Source organism: Henckelia pumila, chromosome 2 (genome assembly GCF_033568475.1).
Source record: "Henckelia pumila isolate YLH828 chromosome 2, ASM3356847v2, whole genome shotgun sequence".
Taxonomy (NCBI): domain Eukaryota; kingdom Viridiplantae; phylum Streptophyta; class Magnoliopsida; order Lamiales; family Gesneriaceae; genus Henckelia; species Henckelia pumila.
This window is the reverse complement of record NC_133121.1, coordinates 50,315,667-50,326,730: the sequence shown is the minus strand read 5'-3', so window position 1 is coordinate 50,326,730 and position 11,064 is coordinate 50,315,667. Positions and strand designations below refer to the sequence as shown.

General features: G+C 38.9%; 1 non-coding gene across 1 annotated transcript; it reads right to left on the bottom strand.

Moving 5' to 3' along the window:
• Positions 1-6,891: 6,891 nt before the first annotated feature.
• On the bottom strand, positions 6,892-6,997 carry LOC140885894 (small nucleolar RNA R71). Its single transcript, XR_012151306.1, has one exon. It is a non-coding gene; the product is annotated as a small nucleolar RNA R71 (small nucleolar RNA).
• Between the last annotated feature and the right edge of the window lie 4,067 nt (positions 6,998-11,064).

Below are 11,064 nucleotides of genomic sequence, written 5' to 3'. Positions count from 1 at the left end.
TTTGTTTTTGTTTTTTTTTGTTTTTGGTATTTATACCCATCAAACTAGCTGATAACTGTGATCTCATGATATGCTATTTGATAGTCCGTGATTGAAATATGTATATATGGTCATTTTAAATCACCATTAATTTTTTCATGAGTACTGAACAGGAAAATTTATTTGCAGTCAAATATTTCAACTTGTTCTTTGTATGATTGTATCGCACTATGTTTTATTTGTCCCTAGCTATTACTTACATTTGCAATTTGCATCAATCAGCTAAATCTGGATTATCAATTTATCATCTGTTGCTCAATATCTCCTCGAGTCAATATAGTCAAGCAGCTTCAATTATTTAAGTTATTCAATTTCAATTTCTGATTTTATTAATTATCCTATTTTCCATTATTTGAGTAGTCATGTACTCAATTTGCATGATTCGTCCTGCTTTCTTAGCTAGAGAAATCCTCATTCATTGACTTCTTATGTTTTGGAACTATACGCAGTTATATTTCTGGATACTAAAACAAGTTCCAGAACAATTAAATATCTACGAGAGATGGGGGACGATGTATGGTGATGTAGCAAAAAATTGATATAACCCGATTGGAGGAAATTAGGTTAACTAGTGGAGATCTAGATAGCCGAATTAATACTCGAACTGTTCCAAAGACCGAACTTTGTGGGTTGTCACCTGCATCACAAAGCAAAGTGAGTGGCGCCGGGGGTTTCCTGGCGAAAATACTCCGACTCTCAAGTCAGTATTTGCCCAATAAAAGTTCTAGAGAACTAGAGCATGTGACTATAGAATGCGTACCATAAGAATGAGAGAACTTGAACTATTTATAGATAGTCGGAGAGTTTCATGGGCTTGAGCCTCTTATGGCTTTTAGAAATTTATGGGTCTTTATAAAGTGTCCAAATAAATAACAAAATAATATGCGACCCAAATGGATTGAGTCACTGGACTTGGGCCCGGGAGAAAGTCAAATTGGATAATAACTCATCATAAGCCCCCCACTCTTGGGAATGTCGCGTGAGCGAGATGACCGAAAGTAGAAAATTTGGAGATACCGTTATGGTGTAATTGTAGTAGAAATGTGTTGCAATTAAATTGCAGATAGTAGGAAACAAAGTCTTAGTTAAATTGAAAATTGTTGGATTCATAGTCCTGTCTGAATAATGAACATAGAATTGTAGTAGGATTGCGGTGTAATAGGATATGAATCAAAGTCATGCCAGAATAATAATTGCAGAAACTCAGTAGAACTCTGACTGAATTACTATTATAAATTCAACACAATAGTGTTTTCATCACAACTTACTAACTCAATATTGTTTCTGAATTTTTTTTATTGGAGCAGCCGCGGGTGGAAAATTAACAGATCAAAGAGAGTCAAACTAATATTATAATAGGTACAAATCAAATCTATTTTTCTCTCTCCTCTCTTCTTCTCCTCTCCCAAGATAAAATATGTATTGTTTGTATATGTGTATCTATGCTTGAAAATATGTGTATATCCCCATCTATGCAATCCTCCACCATCACCATGGATCATCGCTGACGAGTTGAGAGGCGGTGGCACGACGGAGAGAAGAAGAGGCAGCGACGGCGGCGGCGGCGGCTGGGAGATTTGGCAACGGCTCATGTCGATTTCCAGCCATGGATTAGCTTCCAAGATTTCCTAATCTGGCTCGACGGAGGTGGCATCGTTTGTGGCGTTTCTGTGCAAAGAGCATGGCCGCGCGAGAAGATGGAGAAAAAATAGTGCTCGGAGTCGACTTCCAGCATGGAACATCCACCGCCGGTGGATGCTCCATTTCCTGGCTCGATCTGGACGCGGTGGTTGCGGCGCGACGGCGACCGTTATACGACAGCGATGATAGTGCGACGACAATGACGCGGCGACGAAGCGGCATGAATTCCTTGGGCCGTGAGAGGGATGGATAGATACATGTATATACACACATATGCATATACACACATGTTATTTGTTGTTGATAATAATTATTTTATTTGTGTTTAAATTCATGGTCTACTTCACCATAAAATCGTGAGAATTTTTATTGTCTCACTTTTACAACTTTTGTCTAATATTTTAAAAATATTATGACTTGGTTATTTTCATTGAGTGGTAGTGGAAAAAGTGTACTAGATATATATTTTAAAAATATATATATTTGGTGGGGTGTCCGTTCTGGTATAAGGTATTGTACTTGTTGAGGGTGAACCGAAATACCAACTGGTTTGTTGATCTAGCGGAACCAACGATGATAGTGAATGTAGTAAGTGAATTTTCACTATTTTCAAAAATCGAACCGCGCGGTATAACGGCGGTTATTTCTTTTGCTCACATATGGGCATTGGACCGCAACTGCTATTCCGGTGGAGGCGTTAGGACCGCCACTTATATTATTTTTGACGGAGAGTTTTGCGAACGCCTAAGATATTTTAGTCTTCTAAGTAATCTCTTGAGGGAATGCGTTTTCTGAAATCCTTTGGAGTAATATTTTCGATGAAAACCCTTGAGTTAATGTATTTCACATAACCTCTTAGGTTGTTGCATTGGATGTAATCCCTTGGGGCTATGATTCTGTATACTCTTTAGGACTTGGCGAATTTTTTATGGTTATCATGACGTTATAAATTTTGTGACAGTCATTATGACTTGATAAATTTTTTATAGTCGATATGACTTATTCTAAAAAAAATTTATAGTCGCTGCGACTTCTTCTAAAATTTTTTTTATAGTCGCTATGACTTCATGAATTTTTATAGTCATCATGACTTGATGAATATTTTATTTATAGTCAATATGACTTGATAAATTATTTATAGTCGATATGAATTTTTTCTGAAAAAATATTTATAGGGCGCCCTTTTATGTAACGACCCACGTCCTTCCACCGCATCCCTCCCCAGCCTATAGCATGGGCTCGGACCGCATGGTTCGACGAGCATCACACTCATGATCTTCTCCCCCCTGGTGGGGAGTTTTTTCCCTCTTCAGGAATCGAACCTTGTACCCCAGGCTTAAATACAAAGTTTTATGATTCCTGGTACCATTTTTGTAACGACCCACGTCCTTCCACCGCATCCCTCCCCAGTCTATAGCATGGGCTCGGACCGCATGGTTTGATGGGCATTGCACTCATGATCTTCTCCCCCATGGTGGGGAGTTTTTGCCCTCTCCAAGAATCGAACCTTGTACCCCAGGCTTAAATACAAAGTTTTATGATTTCTGGTACCATTGAGCTAGCTAGCTCAATGGTACCAGGAATCATAAAACTTTGTACTTAAACCTGGAGGTACAAGATTCGATTTCTAGGGAGGGAAAAAACCCACTGCCAGGAGTGGGGAGGTCACGAGTGCGATGCCCGTCGAACCATGCGGTCCGAGCCCATGCTATAGGCTGGGGAGGGATGCGGTGGAAGGACGTGGGTCGTTACATAAAAGGCGCATGGTTCGACGGGCCTCGCACTCATGACCTCCCCACTCCTGGCAGTGGGGTTTTGCCCTCCCCAGGACTGTTCAGATGGTCCGATCCCTATTAAACACATATTAAAAAAATAAAACTATTTTCAATTTTAATTTAGAAAAAAATTTGATAAATTATTTATAAAAAATGGACAGAGGGCGTTGTGAGAATTTAATAAAATATATAAGGATAATATGATAAAGTAAAATATCAAAATAAGATCTTTTTGAAAAAAGTACCCTCCCCCTTACTTTTTTAAAAACAGCTTATAAGCTGTCATACATCTTATTTTGACAGCTTTTAAGTTGTTTGCCAAAACAATTTCCAAACAAACTTAAAGAGCTTATAAGCTCTTCCAAACACCCTCATAATCTAGTTCCATCCCTACACACCTCTTCCATAGTATCAAAACTGGTGTTGAAATCATTCTCCAGTCAAGCATCTACTAATTGAAATTCCACGATACTCTGAAAAATGTGTAGTTCAAACTAGCGGAAAAATTATCTCAAAAACTCATGTCCGACAATAGATACAAAGTCCCTTGTTCTATCGTAAAATATACCTTACCCTATTATCGAGTAGTTGCATACTATCACTCTGGCATTACACTAATGCCTTCTAACTGATTTAAAACTCTAGCGCCTCCCATGGTCTGAGTTATAATCATCGCTGGTCGAGGCAACAAAACTCAATCGTCAAATTTCCTAGTCAGAAGGAAGAATTCAAGTAACAGTCTAATCACCCAATTCCTGAGATGCACAAGACTAGTTTTATTCTTGAATTATCATAACTTACATGGATATATTCATCAAATCACACTAAGAAAAATCTTGAAATCCCAATGAATCTTGATAAAGATTCTGACAATCTCGTCACACCATCAAGCAATACGTTGCATCCTCGCCGATCCCAACTCATGGGCAATTGATCAAGATAACTGATACCACACTATATCGAGATTTCTCTGATATCTAATTTATACTCCAAGTAAAGAAATGGTGGTGTTTCCTATTAGACTCTACCAAAATAATCTCATCGTTTCTTGCAATCTTATGACTATCAACACTATCAAATAACACTGTCATCGGATAGTACGAGTAGTCTTTCTAACTACTCCCTTGGTACCGTCTCATACCGAAGGAACTGTACTGACATGAAAATATGAGTTACTGTAACTTAGCTAGCCACAGACACCTTGTGAAATTGCAATCATCCATTGCAACAAATCATTGTTCACACATGGAAAAACACGGCTTCTGTGAAAATCTTTTAGGTAATCTATGCTAAACTATCATCTATTAATAACAAATATATGGACTCAATACAAATGTAATATATCACATTTTTATGAATCTATAACTTGGCCTGATATCCCGAGTGTTAATCTACGATTGAAAATCGTCAGCAATCTTTCCTATAGTCTAATTGTGCCTAAAAGTCTTTATCCCCGAGTCAAGACCTCTAAACAAACTATTTCCTAGAAATAAAACCAAGTTACCCCTACTTCTGTAGGTTAGATCATTATATTATATCTCCAAAAAGGTACCATCATTGTGAAAATGGCAAAGTCTCAGTCAAATTACCCGCATCATGACGACGTTGTTGTCCATCAATTCACTTGTTTCTTTAGACAGAAATATTCAACTTCCTACGCTGAAATATAATCTATTGAACTCTAAGGTACTCATGTCGATTAGTACAATTCCTTGGCATCTGAATCGAATAATCACACCTGTCTCACACTTACGACAGTAGTCCCAGTATTTAAAGCAAAAATACAAAAATTCTCTTACTAGCAGAAGTAAGTCTTTATCGAATTCGGGATACTCGTCTTGATACCCGCAAACTGAGACATCCAACACTTGCAAAATTTCCAAAACTTTGTCGAAATCCAATTACGTCCCAACTCGAATATGTAGAAACAGTCACATCAATGGTCTAGCGCATCAAAAGACACTCGGGAAATCAGTGACAATAATCCCGCCAGACCCAAAATTGTAGGTCTCAGCTACTATCATTTTCCCCCGTCTGATTACTTAATGTCATCCTGCTACCCTTGTTCTAATCATATCGTAGCTTTCAGTCCCTCGAATAGACTGCAAGAACTTACTCTATTCCAAAGCAATTTCATTCTCGAATGAACTAATAATTTTCCCATGGCTATTCTTTAAAGGTCTCAACTCCTTTAGTTGTGTATTGATCTGAATTACTGTCAAAACAACTGATAGCACTGCAATTAATAGAGTCTCACCCCGAACAGAATGCATCTCTAAGTATCTAATATGATCGTACTAATGTTTTTACGATCAAAACAACTCTTCTGTTATCCGTGACAAGGATATTCACATTCTTCCAATTGTACAAACAACTGAAACCTCTTGTGTGTAAATACTCCAACGATATTCTTTAACGGTCTTCCAAGGGTAATCTTCCCTTGTCATGTCCTAAAGCACAATGGATCCCAAAACTCTAGCCAATCATCGTTAGTATATATACATCTCACTACGATAGAACTGAAATTCATTTCAACGCAACTGTATCATCTACCGATAACAATTAACTACGGCGCGTACTCAACCTTAATAAATTTGTTAAGTTACGCCAACCACTTCCGGTCCCTGATTCCTTTTGGAATCTAACACTATGGATCGATATACTTGGAACTTAGATTTTCCCTCAATCAATTCATGGTAACAAATATTGAATATTTTCAAATTATTTCCTGTGGGATCGACACTCTATTTTTCACTTTACTAAAACTTGACACTCTTACGCTTGCGAGTAATTTTTCACAACAAGTTTTTGGCGCCATTGCCAGGGAATAATTTTGATTATTTTTTAATCTTGTTACCAATTAGTCGAAGTTTTAATTTAGAGCTTTTCTTTATTTTAATCTAATTACTAATAATTTGTTATTGTTCTTAATTTCAGTTTATGCGAAGATCTCAAAGTGCGAATTCTTTGCTCTTTGATCCAGAGATTGAACGAACTGCACGAGCTTTGAGAAGAGCTAGGAGAGAAGAACAACTTAACATGGCTGAAGAAAATGTTAATGAATTGCCCTTGGTGCCAATTAGAGATCATTTCAGGCCGACGATCCAGGCTCACTATTCTGGAATCGCTCGAGGGACAATAAATGCCAACAACTTTGAGTTGAAGCCGGCATTAATTAACATGGTTCAGCAGAACCAATTCAATGGAACTGCCACTGCTGATCCTCATTTACATTTGCGCACTTTTCTAGAGATTACTGATACTGTTAAAATAAATGGTGTTTCTGAGGATATAATACGCTTACGTTTGTTTCCTTTTTCTCTCAGGGACAAGGCACGGAGTTGGCTGCAGGCATTGCCGCTAGGACGCATAACAACTTGGGAAGGCATGGCTGTGAAATTCTTAGAGAAATTCTTTCCACCATCCAAAGAAACCCAGTTGAAGATTGAGATCAGTACCTTCCAACAGCATGATTCTGAACAGCTATATGAGGCATGGGAAAGGTACAAAGATTTGTTAAGGCGTTGTCCTAATCATAATATTGCAGATTGGGAAGAAATAGAGTTTTTCTACAATGGATTAAATACGCATACAAGAATGTCGGTGGACTCTGCTGCTGGAGGTACTATATTTGCCAAGGACCCCGTTCAAGCTTATGATATGCTGGAACAGATGACTATCAATAGTTATCAATGGCCATCTGAACGTACGGGAGTCAAGAAGGGAGTGTACAGTGTGGATCCTCTTACATCCATTACTGCACAGTTATCTGCGTTGAGTACACAAGTTGCTTCTCTGAACAAGGTGAATATCGCAGAACCTGCAGGTGTATCAGTTGCCATAGAAGAATCTCATCCACCTGAGGAAGCTCAATATATCAATCCCAGAGGCTATGGAAATTATCGAGGTAACCCTCCTCCTAATACTTATCATCCTGGTTTACGTAACCATGAAAACTTTTCTTATGCCAACAACAAGAATGTGTTGAACCCCCACCCCCCCCCCCCCCCGGGATTCAACACAAATCAAGGGGAAGGTAAAGCGTCGTTGGAAGATGTGGTGTCTACATTTGTTACTGAATCTAACAAGCGAATGTCGAGGACTGAAACTCGAATGGACAGCATGGAGACACACATGTGAAGTTTAGGAGCTATGATGAAATCCATGGAGACACAGATTGGACAGCTTGCATATGCTTTGAAGGATCAAAACAGAGGGCAGTTTCCCAGCAATACTGAAGTGAATCCAAAAGAACAATGCAAAGCAGTTGAGTTAAGAAGTGGGAAGAAGTTAGAAGATGAAGAGAAGTGCAGAGAAAAAGAAGTAGAAGAACCAGTGGCTGAAGAAATTGTGGTTGAAGAGCCCAAGAAGGAATCTGACTCTAAACCGATGTACAAGCCACAACTTCCATACCCACAGCGGTTTAAGAAGAAGGCACTTGATGAGCAATTTTCCAAGTTTCTAGATATCTTTAAGAAGATACACATCAATATTCCATTTGCAGATGCCTTGGAAAAAATGCCTAACTATGCAAAGTTCATCAAAGATGTAATGTCCAAGAAGAGAAGATTGCAAGACAATGAAGTGGTGAATTTGACAGAAGAATGTAGTGCAATCCTGCAGAAAAAATTGCCACAAAAGCTTAAGGATCCAGGGAGTTTTACTATCCCTTGTTTTATTGGTGGTTCTAAAGTTAATCGAGCGTTATGTGATTTAGGAGCAAGTATTAATTTGATGCCCTTTTCTGTCTACAGGACCTTAGAGCTTGGAGAAGTCAGGGCAACCACCATCACTTTACAGTTGGCTGATCGGAGTCTCACATATCCTCGAGGTATTGTGGAGGATGTTTTGGTGAAGGTCGACAAGTTCATCTTTCCCGCAGATTTCGTAATTTTAGACATGGATGAAGATGAAGAAACTCCTTTGATCTTTGGACGACCCTTTCTAGCTACTGCACGCGCACTGATCGATGTCCATAAAGGAGAGCTCACACTTCGTGTTGGTGGTGAAGCTGTGATTTTCAACATTTATCATACCATAAGGGAGCCAAGCGAGGTGAGTACATGTAAGAGCATTGAAATTGTTAATTCTCATAATTCCTTTTCATGTGCAGGAAGTAATGACCCACTAGAAAGGTGTTTGGTGGTGGACGAGGTGGTTGATAAGGAAGAAGATTGGGAGTTACATGAACAAAAAATATTCCTAGACAGCGCTCCGAAAGAAAAAATGGTGAGTTCTAAGGAATCTGAAGCATTGGAAAATAGTGCACCTGAGGTATCTCCTGAAACTCATGATCTGAAAGCATTGCCTGCGCACCTATGTTATGAATTCCTTGGTGAAAATTCTACTTGTCCTGTTTTTATATCTGCTCATTTGTCTGATGTAGAAAAAGATAAATTGTTGCGAGTTCTGAGAAAATTTAAAACTGCTTTAGGGTGGTCAATTTCTGACATTAAGGGTATTAGTCCAACAATTTGCATGCATAAAATTTTGATGGAAGAGTCTTATACTCCTTATGTTGATCATCAGAGGCGGTTGAATCCCGCCATGAAAGAGGTAGTTAAGAAAGAAGTTTTAAAGTTGCTGAATGCGGGAGTGATTTATGCTATTTCTGATAGTAGTTGGGTATCTCCGGTCCAAGTGGTGCCTAAGAAGGGTGGGATTACTGTAGTTAAAAACGAAAATAATGAGTTAATCTCCACACGTACAGTAACTGGCTGGCGAGTTTGTATAGACTATAGGAAGTTGAACAAAGCTACTCGTAAGGATCATTTTCCACTTCCTTTCATTGATCAAATGCTTGATAGACTTTCTGGTTATTGCTATTACTGCTTCTTAGATGGGTATTCAGGTTATAATCAAATTGCTATAGCACCAGAGGATCAGGAGAAGACCACTTTTACGTGTCCCTATGGCACGTTTGCTTTCAGGAGGATGCCTTTTGGATTGTGTAATGCACCTGCAACTTTTCAGCGGTGTATGATGGCGATTTTTGCAGATATGGTGGAGGACGTGATGGAAGTTTTTATGGATGACTTTTCCGTATTTGGTACCTCTTTTGATCATTTCTTGCATAATTTGTCTCTTGTTTTGCAGAGGTGTCAGGAAAAGAATTTAGTGCTAAATTGGGAAAAATGTCACTTTATGGTTCAAGAGGGCATTGTCCTTGGACATAAAGTGTCATCCAATGGATTAGAGGTGGATCGAGCTAAAGTGGTTGCAATCGAGAAGCTTCCACCTCCAAAGAACATAAAAGGCATCAGAAGTTTTTTAGGCCATGCAGGGTTTTATCGGCGTTTCATCAAGGATTTTTTTAAAATCACAAAACCCCTGTGTAATTCACTTGAAAAAGATTCTACATTCATTTTTGATGATGATTGTTTGCAGGCCTTTGAAAAGATAAAGACAGCGTTAACCACAGCACCCATCATGATTGCACCGGATTGGAAGGAGCCCTTTGAGCTTATGTGTGATGCTAGTGACTATGCAGTGGGCGCATTATTAGGCCAGAGGAGAGATAAGATTTTCAGAGCCATATATTATGCCAGCCGCACCATGGATGCCGCCCAGCAAAACTACACTACTACAGAAAAAGAGATGCTTGAAGTAGTTTTTGCTTTTGATAAATTCCGTCCATATTTAATTGGTACTAAAGTAGTTGTTTATACTGACCATGCAGCGATTCGCTACTTGTTTGCCAAAAAGGACGCTAAGCCACGCTTGATAAGGTGGATCCTACTGTTACAAGAGTTTGACTTTGAAATCAAGGATAAGAAGGGAAGTGAAAATCAAGTTGCAGATCACTTATCGAGATTGGAGTTAGAGAACGTGAAGGAGGAGGAAAGCATAAAGGAACTGTTTTTGGATGAACAGATCTTTGAGGTAAGTTCCTATACCCCTTGGTTTGCTGATATAGCGAATTTTTTGTCTTGTGGTGTTATGCCTCCAGAGTTGAATCGACACCAAAAGAAGAAGTTTTTTCATGACGTTAAGTTCTATTTATGGGATGATCCCTATGTTTTCAAACGTTGTGCTGATCAAGTGATTAGACGATGTGTGGCGGGGCAAGAGGCAGCTGAAATTTTGGAACAATGCCATTCCTCTCCCTATGGAGGACATTTTGGAGCCACCCGAACTGCCGCTAAGGTATTACAATCTGGTTTTTATTGGCCTACGTTATTTAAAGATAGTTATACCTTAGTGAAATCATGTGATAAGTGCCAGAGAACGGAAAATATTTCTCGAAAGCATGAATTACCCCTCACAAACATTTTAGAAGTTGAATTATTTGATGTGTGGGGTATTGATTTTATGGGTCTTTTTCCCCCTTCTTTTGGCTACACTTATATCCTATTAGCAGTGGATTATGTGTCGAAATGGGTGGAAGCAATCGCCACCTCTACTAATGATGCTCGTGTTGTAGTAAAATTTTTGCAGAAGAACATTTTTACACGGTTTGGGACACCACGAGCAATAATCAGTGATGAAGGTACGCACTTTTGTAATAAAATTTTTAATACCTTGCTCGCTAAGTATGGTGTCAGGCATAAGGTGGCGTGTGCATATCATCCGCAAACCAATGGTCAAGCGGAAATTTCTAACCGAGAAA